The sequence below is a fragment of the Amblyomma mixtum genome, chromosome 3 (genome assembly GCF_055824585.1).
Source record: "Amblyomma mixtum isolate Tamu chromosome 3, ASM5582458v1, whole genome shotgun sequence".
In the NCBI taxonomy this organism is placed as follows: Eukaryota; Metazoa; Arthropoda; class Arachnida; order Ixodida; family Ixodidae; genus Amblyomma; species Amblyomma mixtum.
The window spans coordinates 218,671,224-218,689,130 of NC_143014.1; the positions used below are offsets into that span (position 1 = coordinate 218,671,224).

The window sequence follows — 17,907 nt, forward strand, 5'->3', positions numbered from 1 at the left end:
AGTGCTTTCGACCTAAAAGAACCCCTCTAAGAGTTGCAACAGCTAGGATACACACTACCTAGCCTACCACCAATTCCTGACGTCTTACCAACGCTGCGACGTTTTTGACGCGGTCTATGTCTGCCCATAACGTAAAGCATAAAACCTTCATTTCGAATGTACTGCTTTCAGAACATTGCGATTCCGGCACATGACTTGAGCAAGGAAGCACGGGAAGCACGTATAACTGCAGTCAGTTTGAGCACCGTGCGGGTGGACGCACCCCCGTAAACTGCTTCTATCGCACTTGCATTTCGCTTGAATTATGAACCCTAACCTAAAGCGAACACGCCGGCACCCCTTATCAGAGACTTGTTACTCAACGAACGATGTTTCAAAATCGAATTGTGCTCGTCACAAAGTGGCGTAGTTTTATGACAAAAAATGCTATTTTAAAAACACACGAGCACAGCCGTACGTACCCTTGCGTGCTGATTCGCTGCTATAAACCAAGTATATTTAGAAATACAAACATAATATGAGACAAGCCTCGGTTAATATGCATCCACTGTCGCACCCAGTTCAGGAACTTCAGACGTGTAAAGCTGTAGAAGCTGAACTAGCTATGAAAAACAAGCTCTAATACGGGCTACTTTTGCTCAGTGACAATTATTTGCTTGAATTGAGCAAGAACGTATTGAAATGCTTTATCACAATTTCTCGCAGAATACACACAAGACGGCCAAGCTAATGGTAGCCAAACGGTAGATGATGTGTTCCACAGCTCGCCAGCACCTGCTGTCCGCAATGTCAGGCTGGCAGCCGAAGAAAAAGAGGCAACTGCCCGGCCTACACATAGCGACGACACAGGAACCGAGCCAGTGGTTCACCATCGCAAAGTGGCCGGGTTGCTGCAGTGGAGGAAGCTCTGTCGACAGAACCTGAAAGCACGGCTTCAAGCTAAAGAGGATGAGCGGACACAAAGGCGCATTGAACATCAATCAAGGCTGAAAATGATTGCAGACGAGCGTGTTCTAAAAGAGCAGCAAAAGACAGATGAAAGCCACAGAAGAAATGCAATTCATTAGATGAAGATGCGTATGTTTCGAGAAAAAGAAAAAATGCAGAAGCTTAAGCAAGCTGTACTTGCCAAGCAACTCGAGGCTTTCTCTGCAAAGCAGCACTGAATAAAATCATTGTACCTAGTATTGTGCAACTGTCTTTCAACCCTTTATCAACTCTTTAGGTCACTTTAGCATTCCCGCAGTATTCTCAGTTCATGCTGATATTCACTTGCAATTGCAAAGCATTTAACACACAACTTTACCTCTAATCAGAGTCCGCCTCAATGCCAGCTCCTCTCTGGTTGTTTGTGAAGCATCGCTGAATAAGTCGTGGTCACAGCTGGGTGCCCAGAAGGGTGTCAGGGGGGCATGGTCCTGCGTCACCCTCTTCGGGCTCATCGCCATTTGGAACTTGGTCCCTCAGGGAACACGCAATGTTATCAGTGCTGCGCATGCCGTGTTGATGGTAGCTCACTGCTCCGTCTTCGTTTCGAGCTTCTTTCTCAGACACATGAACCTCCTCTTCCATACTCCAAATGCTCGCTCTACTGAGTTCTACGTCTTAATATGGCTCCTGTTGCAGCTGCAGGGAGCATGAAAAATAATTAACACATGCATATCACACACTGGTGCTGCAAAATTGTTTCTCTTGCCTTTTCTGTGCGCAAGTTTGCGGGTTCCTGAGTGGCGTCATCAGCGAGGGCAAACATGCGTATCCTTGATATCCAAGAAGAACACCACTACCTTTTGTTGGTAGCTCACCATCACTCGGCTGTTAAAGAAGATGCGGTTATCGTGAACAGAACCGGGCCAACTTGACACAACATCGTAAAACTGAAGTTCAGGGCCCCTGGCAACCTGTAAAAAGAACAAGGAAAGGAAGTTCAAACCACTGTGGCATGTGAGAGAGAGAAACACTTTACTTAGTGACAAATTAAGCACTCAGCAGCTCCTCGGCCAGTCGTACCAACGCGAAATGGGAAACCAGCTCTGCCAACCCGAGCCCCACGCACGCTAGGTTGGCGGTAAAGGGCTGTGGGCAGTAGGGGCATTGCAAGGCTTGTGGCATGTGTGGATAATGCCAGGTATACATGAAACTGTAGTGTGCCCTTTTGCCTTGTAAAAACTACTCTGCAAAGGTGCACCTACACCAGGCTCACAACACTTTTGTGTATGATGCTCTGTGCGTGCATCTGTATGCTGCGTGTGATCTCTCGCGTGAAAAGGAATAGGCTGTCAAAGCCAGACAGCTAAACGCCTTTCCATAGGTTCCCATATGAACACTGAATACCTCTAACGTTTTGTATATTCCTTCCTTTGACGCACTCTACGCCTGATTGTTGTTCGCTATAGTTGAATGAGTTTGTTTTTGTATTGTCCGTCCCCTGCTTGTCGCGTTTCATGTTTTGTATAGTGTTTCTGCTACTCCTGCGGTTCGTTTTTACCTTTTTTATGTTTTTCTCTGCCTTTAAGTAAATACTTGTTTTAACCCCTCAACCCCTTGAGTTCCTTCTGGATGACCGACGCACCGACACACGTGCACCACGCACGGGCTGACCGACCTTAACAAATAAATGTTGTCCAACGCTCGCTTTTAGGCCACAGGGAAGCGTAAAGCGGCCTTTGTGCCTCACGGCTTGCGCCAGGCAGCCGGTTGACGAGCGATAGTTGTGAAAGGAATACAGATTCATGAAGAGAGGGAGTGCATCCTCTCGGCCCACAGTGTTTACAATGCTGCGGTAGGTTGCTTCCAGAACTGTACTTGACCGATCTTGCATGCTCCATATGGCACGTTCATTGTAGCACATACCAGTCTGGCCAATATACACATTGCCGCAAAACAGAGGCAGCTTGTAAACCACGCCGACTTCGCATGATGTGTACGGGCTTTGATGCCTCGTGTCACACTTGCGCCCCGCTGTGGAAGTGTTGCCTTTGCAGACACTGACATGGCTTCCCGAGCCGCCACATCTTGTGGCAATCTTGGTGGGCTTGGCACATGGCGCGCAAGTCCATGAGTGTACGGAATGACAACTTTTGGTTTTCGCACGTACCCGTCCGCGGAAGGGCTAGAGAGTTTTGGTTTGGTTTTATGGGGTTTAACGTCCCAAAGCGACTAAGGCTATGAGAGACGCCGTAGTGGAGGGCTCCGGAAATTTCGACCACCTGGGGTTCTTTAACGTGCACTGACATCGCACAGTACACGGGCCTCTAGAATTTCTCCTCCAAAGAAATTCAACCGCCGCGGCCAGGATCGAACCCGCGTCTTTCGGGTCAGCAGCCGAGCACCATAACCACTGAGCCACCGCGGCGGATAAGGGCTAGAGAGTGTAGAAATATATGGGGGGTCTAGTCTTCCGGCCTCGCACTTACACACCGCGGATGCAACGTTTCGCGCCCGCTAACCGCGGAGGGGTTGGTGCTCGAGGGAACAAAGGGAGGGACGACATAGCGTGAACTCTCATATGCTAAATGTGCATTTAGTGAGTATCTTATTCTGCGTTGTTTGTTGTGTTATTGGTGTACATTACTAGTTTTAATTCATTATTACGTGTATTTTGTTTCAAGTGCCTGTGTCATATTGTTATGCTTGTATCGCCCCCCCCCCCTCCCCTATGTAGTACCCTCGCACGATCGATGGTCCTTAGGGGTATTGTAAATAAATAAAAATAAATAAATCTATTCATGGTGGTCGGCCGCGTCGAAACGAAAGGGGAAAGCAGATTTTCCACAAGGGTCGGCCGCTGGAAATATCTTTGAAGCGCCTGAGTAACGTTTCACACACTGCAGATAAGACACTCGCAGGAAACTCAGCTTCTCTCAGTCTAGCTGCCTGTGTGGCGAAGCTAGGGCCCATTTGGTGCTCACAAGAATGTTCCAGGGCAGATGAAAGTGCCGCCACCGCTACCCCTCACTTGACGGTCTTCGAGTGACATGAGTCGTACGGCAGGAACTTTTTCTTGGCCCGGGGCTCATACTTTCGTCAGGCACGGTTAGGGTTGAAAATGAGCACTAGGTCCAAGAAGCGGATGCTTCCACCCTCCGGAAGTTCCGACATGAAAGCTAGGTCAGGACAGCATGCATGGAAGGTCTGCAATACATGTTCTTGATATGACTCGTGTACAGTGTCACATCTTCATCACAAAGGATGAGAAAATCATCGAGGTATCGGAAGACCGCCCGCACTCGCCTGTCGCAGAGAGCCTCCTGCACCTTTCTTCGGAAGGCAGCTAAAAACAGTTCACATAGTTGCAGTGCCCCCCGAGAACTGATGCATATCTCACTTTTCTGGATGAAGCTCCTCCCCTCGAAACAAACGAACGTTGCGCTCAAGTAATTGCTCAGCAACACCAGAAATGCATCCAAAGACATCCCTGTAGAGTTCTGGAACGGTATCACATCCTGTTGTTCCACCGCCGACCTGACGTCTGGGAGAAGGCTTGAGTGGGGGATGGAATAAAGCATGTCCTAGATGTCGATGGAGCCAGAAACAACACACTCGCCTTTCTCCCGCGGGAGGGTGGTAACTGGAACGAAGTTGGCAATATAGAAGGGATCCTGCGGCTTAGCATGCGAGAGATGCTTCGCGAGGAAGGCCGATTCTCGGAAGACCTTATTTCCGGTGTGGCCCTTTACATCCCCGCTGTTTCTTGTCCATTTTGTTTGTCTTTGTTGTTTGTATAAATTTTTACTTTTTATGGTTTTATCCTAATGACGTAACTACTTCTGTTCACCCGCCGTTGCAAAACATTCCTTTCCCTCTTTTACCCCCTCGCCCTCATTTCACTATATATGTGCTCGTTCGCTTGAATCAAAGCTCAGTTGTAGTCAGCCTCGTGTGTATGTGCTCCTTTCTGCGTGCCGTCCGTTTGATGGCTGTTTTCTAGAATGTCACACTTGCTAGCCCAGACTCAAGTCCTTCTCCAAAATATTGCTCACTGTGGGAAAATTAACTAAAGTCATCTTAAGGCTCGCTTGCAGGATGTCCGAAAATGAAATTCTTCTTCCAGGTATTAAATAGTGTCCTGTGGTTTTGTGTACGCTACACAAGTAGTAGACGACTAAACAGTATTCTCCTGTTTTGCGTCACAATGACCACAGATAAAAAAAAAACTTCTTTTTTGTGGTCCAAGTTCTGCCAGGAACTAAACCGTTCAGTTTTCTTCGAACACTCAACCAGCGATAATGTGAGGCTACAGGCCAAATTTTATAAAGCGCCTTTCCTCAGTGACGATGCATTAAGAGCGGCTCGCCGTCCTGCAGTCAATTTTTGAATACGCTAACTACTAAACCTTTTGTGAGGCCTCCACTTGAAGTATCCTTTTTGTGAAGCCGGCACTACGATACTTTCAAGCTTCTTCTTTTTACTCCTTGAATGCATGCTTCAGCGGACAAATACTCGCTATGCGCTTGCGCAGTAGGGCGTCTCCGGTGGTTGCGGCCACGCCGAGTTCACAATGGCACAGTGAACATTCGGTGCTGCCGCTACTCTCCCGCAAACCCGACTTACTCCCGCTGAAGTGTAAAAACTGTAAACAACGGGATGCTGCCAGACCAACTGTGCTTTCCTGCCAAGCAGTCGAGAGAGCTGAAACAATCTGCCTAAAGTGCGAAACGAATGCATATAGGCGCACGTACCTCGAAAGAAATACAAATTTATAGATGCGTAATTGTGTTTTTTTAACTTGGAGAAATGTATTTCCATTATTCGGCACATATTCTCGACACCAGACGCGTACAATATGCTCCTCGCCACGTCAGTGCCTCCTCACCCAAAGAGCGGCTAAAGACGGTTCTATAATAAGATCGCTTATTTCAACGCTTTCCTGAGCTGACTGAGGGAGCATCGAGGGCTCCTCATTTAAGGTAAAGAAACCGTATAAGCTGAGTAGTAGTCATAAATTTGGTCCTCCATCTCTTCCTGCAACTGAACACTGATTTTTGCAATATATTACGCGACGGCGTATGCAGCTCACTCGGTCGAAAAGCCGTCGGCATAGTGGTAGTAGTCGGCACCGCGTGTCGAAAATACCCGCGGGCTACGTAAAAATTGCCGCAGAATGTTCAGGATAGTGTCATAAGTTTCAGTTTTTCGTGCAAAATAAACTTACTAGTTAAGTTCAGGCCTAGCTCACGGCAGAGATTCGAACCGGTGACCTATAATCGGGAGAACCGGAGACCAATAAACGGGGTGCGCAAAAAAAAAACATATCTTGCGCAGTTAGGGTGTCCACCAAGGTAACTGAGATTGTTATTGCGTCATTTCCTTTCCTTAAAAAACAATTTTCGATTTGCCCAATGGGCAAGGTGTCGCGCATAACCGGCAATGGCGTTCCGTGGAATCCTTGGCAGCGCTGCAAGGCTCTGTCGCATTCCACTCTTAAAGGCGAAGCTTAAGCGTCCTCTAAATTTTTTGTGATATATAACTGTTGCTTCAAAAGAAAAAAATTGACAAAGGTGCGTTAGAAATGAACGCCAACCAAAAACAAAATAGCATCACGTCTCAGAAAACTCGATTTCATCATCAGGTATGACTGCGGGGGAGTTGCAGTTTGGAATTTTTAAGCTCTCGTTGACCGCTCCTTCGGAACCCTGCCCCCCCCCCCTCCCCACCCCCCTCCCCCCCTTACATGAACGGTCTACGGTCAGTGACCCGGCGGCTGACTGAACGAGGCGAAGAAAGAAAAGCAAGCTGCAACTTGCCCGTATTCAAGCCAGATGAAGGAAACCAGTAGGTTCTGAAAAGTCGTATTATATCATTTTTGGTTCACATTCTTTTCTAACACAAAAAATATTTTCTATCTTCAAGAAGAATTCTTGCGTCGCGTCACCGTACCTTCATAAGCGGAAATACGTTGTCATGAATTCGGGACAGCTGCAAGCTGGGACTTTCAGCTGTCCGCGTTTTTTTTTTTTGGTTTAACTGATCGCGCAGATAACGCATTCAGTTTAGGTTCTATGTCCTCTCCCGCACGTGTGAAAGGCAGCAGCGTACTGATGCCTCGCCTAACCTTTGTTTCAAAGCCATTTGAATTTTAAGCAATAGACGTTTATGGAAACGACGAAAATTTAGAGCAGATTTGGGTGACAGGAAGACGATTTTTATATAATTTACAGCTCGAATCGTTTTTTTTTTTCAGCGACCGGGCTTTCCGTTAGTCAATAGAGATTTTCGCAACATAGTTAGCCCATATCGCGCTGCATGGCTATAAGCCAATGCGTCCGCACGCTAGTGTGCGTAGCGCCGTATCCGAGTGGATTAAAGCGACACCGCAGAGATAAAGAAGTTCTCAGATCGAAGGTTCGCTCCCGTCGTGTATTTTCTTTTACAGGAAATTTTTTGTTTTGTTTGATTTGGTTTGGTTTGGTTTACGAGCTGTGTAAAAGCAATACAAGGAGCCTCTCTTCCTCTAGGTCTTTCCCTCTGCTTTTGCCGCTCCACACATAGCTTTCCTTCAGTTTAATCCTCCCTATTTATTAAGTGAAACACTTGCACGGGTGACACTGTGTGCTGACGGCGATGCGTTTTATGCACGTGTTCTCTACATTTAGCCCACATTCCTTGTACATATCTCCCCTTTTTAACGTATCTGTTGCCCGGCAGGCTTTTATTAATCACGCCAAGTAATGGGGATCCATTGAAGAGTTGATAGCGATATTAAAATATTGGTCAGCAATATGATTAAAAAAAACAGATGTACGAACTATTTTTAAACAAAAGTGAAAACTCTCAGCCTTATGTCGAAGAGAAATAGCCTGCGGGAAATTATAGGGAGAGTTTTTTCTTCTTTTATTCTGATGAACTCGTTTTGAGCAACGCTATCCACCAGGGTCACAAGCCTAGGAGGTAGACGCGGTATAATTGTGTTTCTCCATGCTTTTCCAGACTGCTCAATATTTATCGAGGTACTGGATTGCTCACCCTGTGCATCAAGGCTGCCTGGATGCGCCCGTTTCACGCTGGCAGCTGGTGTCGCAAAGAAACTGGTCATCATTGTGAGAGGTTGCTCAATAACGCCTGAGGCCCGCTTCGCAGCTTGCTGCCGCGGCTTGCATCACTCCTCCAAGATAGCCACCGAGCGGGATCCTAAAACGAAAAGCATGAAAAAAGGTAGAATGAATGACCGTTTCTGATTGCCAGCAGTGCAAGGAACCAAGAATGTGGGCAGTTGTCTGAGCATTAAAGGGAGAACCACCTTTAATATCATATCCGAAGAATCACATTGCCGATAGATCTAAACACCAATGATGCATGAAGCGATAAAAGCAAAGCTATTTTTAGATTCGTTTTTACCGCGTCTGCTTCAAGGAGCGTACGAACATCCGTTCCAAGGACTGGTGTTAACAAACTCTGCCTGAAGAAAACTGGATTTTGTGCGAATGATTTAAACCTGCACCGGGGGTAAAACGATCCCTGGTCATGCGCACCTTTTCTTTGTCGCATCTCCCTTCTTTTTGTCGCATCCGTTATAAAATATTTTTGCCTTCGGGCCTGACGCCGTTACCTGCAGCATGATTCAAAATCTTGGGTCTAAGGGCACCGCTGTGCTTTTGGCGATATTTATCCACGTACAGGTCAAGGAAACTATTCCCCAGTCATGGAAGATTGCTCGCGTCATTCCTGTCTGAAAGCCCCGTAAATCTCTCTTCTCGACTCTTCGTCCAGTGAGCCTGGCGAGTTGCTTATGCAGAGTGATGGGAAAAATTACTGACTCCAGGCTTCAGTAGGGCTATGATGATATGCGGGTCTTATAAATTTGGAAGACGTGTGGGGGAGGCAGGTTGAAGTATGAGGAGAGCAAAGCCCGGTAACTGCCTTCTTTGTGTAAGGCTGATGAGGCAGGAGTAGTCTCAGCGTTTATGAATGGCTTCCCTAGGCGTAGGTGGACTATGAGTGCAATTATCAACATAGCGGCATGTGCTGAGCACGACCGTAGCCTGGGTAATATCATCAAAGCAGTATTTCTAGCTATCAAGCGTGCATTCCACACTGTCAACACTGTCGATCACATTAATTTACTTCTAAGTTTACTGAACCTTGCGTGATTGAAGGCCTCTATGAGTGATTTCTCACTTTTTTGGTGACAGGAATATATTTATGCAGACGAGTGAAAGGAACAACATGGAACAGTGCCTCATGCACTGTTGCGAGGGAGCGTGCTGTGCCTTTTTCTTTTTAAGTGTGTGGTGGAGAATTTGCCGTGAACCCCCCCCCCCCCCCCCCCCTCATTTACAATGTTCATACGGTCTTCCTGCTTCTATAACTGCGGACCACATCCGGTCGACCTTGCAAGAAGGCCTAGACATCATTAAAAGCTTTGTAAAAAAAGGCAGAGGATGCTCTCACACGCAAAAGCGGCAATTCTGCCTTTCACTCGAAAGCATCTAACGGGTTGCAGGCTATTTCTCGACGGTCAACATGTCTGTTAAGCAGCACCGTTTTCTTGGTGCTGCTTTCTTTCTCTCTTGGGCTCCACATACAAAATCTACCGAAGTCCAGGTGAGCGCCGTTGTGAACGTGCTTCGCAGGCATGCAGGCACGACTTGGGGCAGTTCGACGTCATGTCTGCTTGAAGTTCACAATGAAGTCATGTATGAAAAAAAAATTGGCTGTTGTTTGACCAAGGGTCATCCTGAGTAGGATTCCGGAAGCAACGGCACTGCAATCGCAGCGGCGGGGGCATCTCAGGAGGCACTTTGACTGTCTAAAGTGAGTAGAGGCGAAAGCATTTTGCCCACCACTTCGACTGGCTCTGTGGCACTGGTGACGTCACCACTGGATGACGTCACACATCATGAAGTAATAATTACTAAGTAATTACAACTTACTAATTAATGACTAATTACTGATCAATGACAAAATAATAATTAACTGCTAATTAATGACGCTTAAGCTTCGCCTTTAGGAGTGGAACGCGACACCGTGTTGTAGCGCTGCCAGGAAGTCCACGGAACGCCACCACCCGTTCGGCCCGATGCCCGATGCTATCGGGAAAGATCCGGGGGGGGGGGGGGGGCAGCGCCCCCTCTGGAAAAAGTTGGGGGGCGCCCCCCCCCCCCCCCCCTCTTCCGGTTCCAGAGTCCCTGGCAGCCACATCTCCCAGAGAGATGGGGACTGAACATACCGGTCGAATGAACGCTCCCCTCCTGAGTCGGCGGCGGCCGCCTGTGCAAAACCCGAAACTGCGTCGCCGCGCTGCCCCTCCAAGGCGTTACGCGTGCGCAGTCATTCTAACTTATAGCAGGATTCCATCACCCGTGTCAATACCTCTTAAAGAGAGGCTGGTGGACTACTCGAAAGTTCTTCGGTGAACTTGGCCCCGCCAAATGTTTCGTGCACCAAGTCAAAGATCGTCCTTCAGTGAAGCCTGTAGCTGCCAAGCTACGACGACGGCCTCTTGCACTGCGTGCACGTGTGCCTGTTGAGTTGCGCCGACTGGAACTGCCACGCATCATAGAACGAGTATATGCAGCCGAATGGGCGTCGCAATATCGTCGTTGTGCAGAAGCCCAATGGAACTGTACGCCTTTGGGTTGACCTAAGAGAGGTGAGCAAGGCCATCATAGCGGATGGGTTCACCCTTCCTCATACAGAAGAACTGCTGCATCAGCTGGCAGGTGCCACTAGATTTTAGCAACTGGATTCTAAAACAGCGTGTCATGAGCTGGAGCTCACAACTTAAAGCCGTGAGATCACGACATTTGTGACACACGAAGGCCTGTTTAGGCTTAGGGGAGTGTGCTTTGGCATTACAACAGCACCTGCAGCTTTCTAGAAGTTGATGTCAGCCATACTAAATGGTTGCAAAGGGGTGCTTAGTAACATAGATGTAATATTCAGGGGAAGACTGCTCGCGAGCGAGAAGTTCTCAAAACGGATCTCTAAAGCAGGCCTCACATTGAATGAGAAATGTGTTTTTGATGTGGACCAAATATCGTTTTCAGAACATGAAGTGAGCAGTGAGGGCATTGCTCCTATGCATTCTAAGGTGAAAACAGTCACTCATGCAGTGGTGCCAATAGATGCGCTAGCGTTGTGGTCGTTCTTTGGACTCGCAAGCTATTATTGCCGTTTCGTGCCACAATATGCAGACGTTTTAGAAGCAGTGAGAAAACTCTTGCGAAGAGAGCAATTCGTCTGCGACGAAGCCGCACCGCATAGCTTTTATGCAGTCCGAGCAGGGTTATAGCCATGCAGCTTAATACATATATTGGATCCAGAATTGCCAGTCTGCCGACGCATCCGACGCAGGTCTAGGAGATGTGTTGCAGCAGCAGGCAGGGAACGATCTGTGACCAGCACCCTTTGCATCCCAATGACTGACAGCGGCTGAACGCAAGTATTCCGCGGAAGAAAGAAAGGCCCTCGCATGTCTCTCTGCTTGGGAACACTGGTACGTTTACTTATGGGGCCAGCGGTTCCTTCTGCGAACTGATCATCATGCGTTGGTGACACTCTTGTCGGGAGGGGCCGGTAAGAGGTCGCTACGGACTTCAAAGTGTCTGCCAGACTTATGCATTACAACTTTGGCATAGTGTGCCGCAAGGGAATTAGCAACGTAGTTGCTGATGCTTTGTCCAGTCAGCACTGACGTCTGTAGCTGAGCTGGAGTTTGACGAAGAAGTGGTGTCAGTGGTATTGTCTTGCATCACCTTGTTTGCCATTACTGTAGGTTGGGGCTCCCCGCCGGGTGCCTTCTCTTATTTTCGTGCCCTTTTTCATCGGTCCTCAAAACAATAGAAGGGATACCTCAAATTGCCCAACTGCACTGCTTAATTCATCGGTACGCTGCCTCACCTTGACTCTGGCTTCCGCGCTTCGTTAATTTTCTCCTTTGGCCGAGTGCAACTTCTAGTCGACAGCCAGCTAGCTGCGGCGCGCATGTCATGGATACCGACCTTTATTGGCTGAAACCGAATTGCGATAATTGAATTCAGCCACGTTTCCTGTTTTTTTTTTGTTCAAATTGAAAGTCTAACCGCTAAACATAGTTTGAGCGAGCGCCTCAGGGCAAATGGACAGGACGCCGTTTTTTTTCCCGTCTCCTCCAGCAACGTTGAGAATTAAAAGCAGTGGTTCCACGTGCGCGACCAGTTTCGCCACCTGCAGGAGGTCGCTGGACAAGGCTACCTCGACCGCTGCGTGTCTCCGAAAGTTGTCGCAAGGTGGCGCGGCGCGCGAGCGAGGCGGCGACGTTGGGCAGACCTTCACCGCAGTATTTGGTTAGTTTTTTTATTCTCCATGTACTCTTTGAACAGCGCAGCGAGTGGTGGAAATTGGATGGGTAGGTGCGGCCTTAAGAGGCTCATCGAGTGCAGAGAAAGTTACAAACCATACCAGTTAAGAACGCTGCAGCTGCAGAAGAGAAAACGACAATTCTCGCGGCATATGAAGCACAGAAATGCGATTCAGCGTTCTTTTACGTGATAGAGTGGGTACCAAGCGCGAAAAAAATGCACTCGAAAGCAGCAAATACTAAGATGTGGAAAATGACGTTAGGGTATAATCTGAGGCAGTTTGCCGATTCTTGTTTGTCGGATGAAAGCGTTATACATCAATGATGTAAGAGATGAAAAGAAATTATAGCGTATCGCTATGACGCGTCAAGGTAGTACGTTGCACACGGAAACCATTATACTCGGTGCACAGAGTCGTACACACAGAAGCGAATGTCCTGCTCCGGTTGCTTCTCGGAAAGAAGAAAACGACGGGAAACACTCGGGGGATGATAACCCGCACCTCCATGTATGCTCCACGGACGAACGCGCATGCTCTTTCATGTTTCGTCGTTAAGTCGTTTAATGGCGCGATCAACAAGCCACCAAGTGTGTGGCGTCCACCGCTCGAGCGTTGCAAGCAGCGCTGGGCACGACAACATTTCGATGACCGACCTGTGGCAAACTCTCAGGGACAAAAATGACAAAAAGAAAAAAGCTAGTACGTCTGTCCTTGAAAGTGTATACAACCTCGACCGCTTTGCGCGGCGTATTTCGCGAGCCGCGAGTGAGGGGTTTTCTTTCTCTCTCCGCTACCTTCCCCCACCCAGGAGTGAGAAACAAGCGCTCGTGTTTTGCGCTTAGTGTCGAGTGCAGCCTTCACGCATGCCGAAGCTGTGACGAGGTAAATATAACTGCGCGACCCCTTGCGCGCAGTTACATAGCGGGCATCGCCGCCGCTGTGGCTCAGTGGTTATGGTGCTCGACTGCTGACCCGAAAGAGGCGGGTTTGGTCCCGGCCGCGGCGGTTGAATTTCTTTGGAGGAGAAATTCTAGAGGCCCGTGTACTGTGCGATGTCAGTGCACGTTAAAGAACCTCAGGTGGTCGAAATTTCCGGAGCCCTCCACTACGACGTCTCTCATAGCCTTAGTCGCTTTGGGACGTTAAACCCCAATAAACCATGACCACAACCTCATAGCGGGCATCCGTCAGGGCGTATGGAGTTCGATTATCTGCACGGTTGTCTGCGCGTTTTCCAGTACGTAGCATATTGAACAGACGTCGATGCCAGACGACGAAAGCGAGTTTCCGCAACTATTTGGTCCTTCCTGTAATTTAACGCCATAGCGTTAAGGCGGCAATTAAATAAGGGCACGAAAATTCCCCTTTTTTTCTCAAGCTACGCCTGAATGAGCTAACTCTGTGTGCAGCTTGTAAACCAAGTCTTAATGCACGATGAAACTGACATTTTATGCACCCATGCAAGTACATCATGTCTAGCCAACGCAGAAAACGCAGAACGGTAAATTGGTGGAGGGAAAAATATTGAAATCAAGTCCAAGCGTTTTCGCGACTCTAAGATTAAGAATTTATTTCCTAAACGAACTGCTAGAAAGTATAGAATCAAATACACATCGCGCATAAATCCGCATAAAGAAGGACACTCACAAAAGTCAGAAGAAACAATCAGATTGGGCAAAGCATTCACTAAATTTGTCTGTAGGAACGCACAAAGAATAGGGCGAGCGGCGTTCTAGAAGAACATAAACCGGGAAACAATCTGCAGCACATCAAGATCGATGAAGCAAAGCCCACCAGCGCTTACAGATCGCATAAGATAATTGTGTTCGACTTGTTTAAAGGGAATCCTTGAGTGTCTTGTCCGGCAGTGCCCGTGTCTGCGAAGTCAGAGGCAAAGAGGTCCCCAGGCCGCTAATGGAAGCCATTCACCCTATCCCGTCATACCTTTAAGGCGAAGCTTTAGTGTCCCTCCAATTTTTTTCGAAGGAAAAGAGCCGCAGCGCAATAAGTCTCCTCCAGTCTACTCAAATGCAGATGATGGCGATTATTATGCATTTTATGGCGCAAGGGCTTCTGTGGTCAAAGAGCGCCATGGCACAAGATATTTGCGTCTACACGAGGTGGAGTCCAAGAGCCATTTCGCAAGCATTTCCGCCCAGAGGAGCCGAGCACCAGGCCAGGGTAAAACTTCTGCCCATTCTGCAGAAACTGGATTACTTAATTCCTGAATTGATAGATAAACATCCAGGCATTATGGCACTTCCGGAGCAGCCTCGTGCCCGTCATAGCTTCAATAACAGTGTAAAAACTACCTCCTGTCTCTATCTCCCCATAAACAGTTTTCGTTCTTTAGTTTTGTATAATATGTGCTTCTTTATTACTTGTATATTGTGCGCTTCTTTTTTACTTGCTATGTTATTAGCTATGTTTTTTTTTCGTTTCATCTTCCTCTAACGATGTATAAGTATACGGCGATGTTGCCAGCTTTATTGCTTTATATACCAGTGTTTACTTTGTATGCACTGTATATGTTGTTTACCGTGTTCCGTTGTCATCCTGCTGACTATATAATGGGTGACGGGGTCTCGTCCGGCAAAAGCTAATTGTCTTTTGTCCCCTCAGCTCAGACTAAGCTTGTCTGAATAAAGAATTCAGTCAATCAGTCAGTCAGTCGGTCGGTCGGTCGGTCGGTCGGTCGGTCGGTCGGTCGGTCGGTCGGTCGGTCGGTCGGTCGGTCGGTCGGTCGGTCGGTCGGTCGGTCGGTCAGTCAGTCAGTCAGTCAGTCAGTCAGTCAGTCAGTCAGTCAGTCAATCAGTCAGTCAGTCAGTCAGTGCTACCCGGTGGCGCCGGGGATCGAGCCCAGCACCTTCCGCATGTGAGGCGAAATACTCAAACCCCTAGGCATCCGCTGCAATATACTTTAGTCCAGGAATAGCGGACGGCCTGGCATGTTCACAAATGGAGTAGACGTTAACAGGCGCTTAGTGCATGAGAGTTGGAGTACCAGAGGAATTCACTAATGTTAATAAAAATGTGGCATGTTTGATGCCCTATCCGCGCGACTTTGGACATAAACTTTTGTGGCTCTATATGCGGCCTCATTTTTGCACGGAAAGAACAAAAGGCTGTTTCCGCCACTGTGCTAAATCCACATTATTTGTAGCCAGACGCATGTGCTAGAAAACGCGTTCAGTCGTATTATCGCAGTATACAAACCGCTAAATGCCATTTGCGCTGTTTATCTGAAACGGTTCTCGAAACACGTTTCCTTGAATTCACTATACGTTCTCATGCAGGAACCAGTTATCGTAGGCCCGCGTTTCTGGGCAAATCTTGGAGGATGTGGTTTACGGTTGGGGATGGGGAGGGGGGAGGCTAAATGTACAGGGCATTTGGTCGAGTTTATTCGCAGAAAAAGGTGATGCATTCAGTACATCATTGCACAACTTCTCGCCCAGCGCGGCTACTTGCCCTGAAGCCGCCTTTGAGTGACCGCTCTTTAAATAATGCCGGCAAATATTTTTGTCTTTCCTGTCTCGCGGTCTTATCTCCAGGCAAAGCAATTAATCTTTGGTCCCCTGTTCTTACCTTCTCTGCCTTTTCTTGTTTTTGTCGTTTCTTGAAAATGAATCCCTGACATGTTGCCCAACTGTGACTCAATGTCACGGTGCTTGTGGTAGAAGGTTCACCCCTCCCCGCGCTCTTCAGTGATTCCTACCTGTGATAGAGGGCCGATGGTCTGCCTCGCCCACAACGGTAAGTCATTACGCTCTGCCTACGTCTTTTTCTTTTCTTCGTGACGTTGCCGTTCCTTCATCGGTGTGAACACATAGCTTGTCTTCTGCGAAGTCACACAGCGGTTCGAAATGTTTTTGATGTGTGCCGTGGGCTAGTACTGTATTTTTGAATGTGAATGTCTTGCTTACAGCACTTGCGTAGCACCCATGACCGAGAGGCAAGGCCAAAAGGTTCACGACCAGGCGCTTAACATTAATGCGTTTTCTTGGAGCGCTGAAGCGCGGTAAACCCACTCAGGGACTCTCTAAGTGTTATGGAGGAAATTCATGTTTCAAGCACAGCTGCACTTACAGCGAATTTGGTAAATTTAGTAAGCGATTTTTCGGCAGATGCCCTGAACCAGCCGTATCCTTTCTTTAACGGTTTTCACTCCCGCCACGGTTATAAATAAAAACAGAGAAGAGAGCCCCCATAATGCTCCCTCCTGACGATTTGTGCAATGTGTTCATTGGGGGACATGTTTATGCTAATAAACTTTGTGTCCCACCTGCAGGGTCCTTGAGTGGAACATCCTGTGTGTCGCGAATGGCGAACCGCCTTCTTTGGTCCAGTGACAAGAGAAGTGCAAGGCTCTTATTATTAGTGTGCGCTCATAAGACGGAATGGCTAGGCCATTGTTCACTGGCGCACGGTGAAGACGAAGGACGAGAGCGATGTACTCAGAAAAGGCGCTGGCCCACAACTAATGTTTTTTCTTTCACTCGATAGACGCAGTATTTATACAAAAAGAGCAGAAAAGCCAGGCCACACGTGAAAACAAGTTGACTACACTACAAGCAGGTTTGCACAGTAATGAAGGAGCTAGACACCGCAGCGGACACGGGACAGAGAAAGAAGACGACACAGGGCGGTACTTGCAACTCCTGTGTCGTCTTCTTTCTCTGTTCCGTGTCCGCTGCGGTGTCTAGCTCCTTCATGTCTCACCAACTGGCCTACACATCTACCCTCCTAAGTTTGCACAGTAATCTGCTTCGTGTTATCAGCCTATGTGAAATAACGTCGCTGTCAAGCCACGTATGTTTTCTGTTCCTTTCTGCTCAGATATTTAATGCCCAAAAATTACAATTCCGCTTCTGAGGCAGAAATTGGCATGCACAATCAAAGCAATAAGATAATAAGAGGTATAACTAAAAAATATCGAACCTGGAAGTAGAGGAAGTCCTGCGTCAGCTACTTCGCCATCAATCTCTCTCTGAAAAGAAAAAAACAACAAAAGGTTGCTGCTTTAAAAACAGTCATAAGAGAAAAAAAAGTAACCAACAAAAGAAATTTAGCCTTGGACGTGCCATTACAGTAGTGCCAAGCGTTCTGTCTTTTTTCTAAAAAAAACTTGTTTAACCTAGTCAGTTTAGTCCATGTCAGTACTTAATCTCGCGAATAAGAAAATGTCGACGATTACGTTACTTTCTAATGCGAAATTTGAACGCAGGTCATCAGCTCTTTCAGCTTTTGGATAGATTGTGGGTAGGAATTCGAGCAAGACATGTATGCACAATTACAGACAACTTGTTATTTTTCACACATTTTCCTTCTTCAAGAAACACTTCACTAGCAGTTCTTGACTCTCATGAAGGAAGCTTCGTGGTCGGAGAAATAGATGGATATATGCTCGACTCGCTGCACCAATGCCTGATTCTCAAAGACGAGGTATACGCAAATATTTCGGGAGGTTTTCACAGCCGTGAGGCGTTACAAGCGAGAGGAACGGGATGTTCTCCCGCATAAGTGGTAAGAAATTCCTGTTTGTCTTTATATCTACATTAAAGTCCACACCCACCCTGACCCCCTGGCTGGTGGCAGTTAATGGCCGATCGCGAGAATTCGCTC

At 47.6% G+C, this 17,907-nt stretch overlaps 1 long non-coding RNA gene across 1 annotated transcript; it reads right to left on the minus strand.

The window, feature by feature from the left end:
- Positions 1-1,708: 1,708 nt before the first annotated feature.
- Positions 1,709-17,260, minus strand: LOC149353712 (uncharacterized). The gene is made up of 3 exons (XR_016289596.1): positions 17,224-17,260; positions 7,966-8,130; positions 1,709-1,901 (listed from the first exon to the last, which is right to left on the minus strand). It is a non-coding gene; the product is annotated as an uncharacterized LOC149353712 (long non-coding RNA).
- Between the last annotated feature and the right edge of the window lie 647 nt (positions 17,261-17,907).